Source organism: Solanum tuberosum, unplaced genomic scaffold (assembly GCF_000226075.1).
Source record: "Solanum tuberosum cultivar DM 1-3 516 R44 unplaced genomic scaffold, SolTub_3.0 scf00086, whole genome shotgun sequence".
Taxonomy (NCBI): Eukaryota; Viridiplantae; Streptophyta; class Magnoliopsida; order Solanales; family Solanaceae; genus Solanum; species Solanum tuberosum.
In genome coordinates, this window is record NW_006239010.1 from 1459529 (window position 1) to 1461299 (window position 1771).

Here is a 1771-nt window from a genome sequence, read left to right on the forward strand (position 1 = left end):
TTTTTTAAAACATATTTGAATAAATTAGGGAAGGTAAAATTATTGGAGAAATTTATGGAAATCGGGATAATCGTGGCTGGTTTGGAATTTTAAAAAAAAATTAAATTCTACTTTTGAAAAAAAAATATTGCTATAATATAATTGGAAAAAAAAAGTATTGCTATGTTGGTGTAAATACATTTGTTAAGTTGTATACCTAAAAAATCGGCCCTTATACCTCCATTTGAATCTAATCCATATCATTAAACCATACAAAGTAACCTTTTAGATTCTTAACATTTTGAGAGTAACTAAGAAAACTAATGCATTGTTTTTTTAAAGTGAATTACTCATTATATTAATTTAACACCTTCTCATTTTTAGTATTTAGTATAATATAATATAATTAGCTACTTAATATTTCATTAATTAAATATTTTATAATATTATGATTGAATGTAGGGATAGAATGATACTTCAACTTTGCACTTTGGAGTTTTTCACTTTTAGTAATATATATGATATATGATATATGATTAGTAATATATATGATATGATGATGATGATATATACATTGCTTTATCAATCATAACTTTTCAAATTCTTCCGTTATGAGAATTATGATTATAATTAAAAGCAATATCAATGTACTCATTTATCAAGAAAATAATAATTTAATTATTAAAGGGCTTAAGGACTTAAATTCTACCATTATGTAATTAAAATATTCGTATTTAATTAAATAATTAATCAAATTTAAATATAGTAAAAAGACAAAATGATAATTCAACTTTTTACTTTGGAACTTCCCACTTATAATAATATATGATATGATGATCAGTTAAAATGACTTTTTTGGCAGACCGACCATTAAACAGCCTTTGAACTAAGTCATGACTCATAGGGTTGTTCATGGTTATGGTTAAAAAATCAAATCGAACCGCAATTCGAACCAAACCAATTTAAAAAATTGATATTTGGTTTGGGTTGGTTAGGTTTGGTTTTAAATTTTGAAAACCGATACCATTTGGTTTGATTTTGGTTTTACTAAAAAACAACCGCAAAAATAACTAAACCGAACCGACAAAATTAGATATAAATTTTATATATTATTCATAAATAAAATATAATATTTTGTTACATTTTAATTAACTGAAATCTTTAACTTTACAATTTTCTCAAGCGCAACACTTTAGTCCAACTATAACAATCCTAAGTCCAAGTCTATCAAAATTCATTTGTCTTTACCTATTGTAACGACTCGGAAAAATGATAGGTTAAGCAAGAGCCTATGACTTTGTGTTGACTTTATAATGAGGTTCTATGAGGGGTTTATAAGTAATTTCGTTTTAATTGTTTATTATGTGGGGTTGATTTTAAATGGTTTATATGATAAATATATAAGGTTTTAAGTCTATTTTAAAGTCATTCTCCAAAAAAAATTCAAAACCCTCCCTCTCTCAAAACTCTCTCAAGACCCCATGGAAGCTCAAGGTGAAAGATGGAGCTAAGTTGATGGTGGCTACTGATTTCTTCTTCAATTTCGTTTGGTTCTTCAAGATTAAGGTATGGGGACTCTTCATCTTTGATTCCTTCTTCAATCAAAGAGTCAATTCAAAAGATTTCAAAGTTGTTCAAAAACTCAAAAACAAACCTAAATTCAATTCTAGCATGGGTTCTTGCATTAAATGATTCTAAATGATGATTTATGTTATTTTTGATGTTTATTGATGGTGTTAAGAAAGAAATCTTCATGAACCCATGTCTTCTCAAATTCTCTAAAATTGGCCTA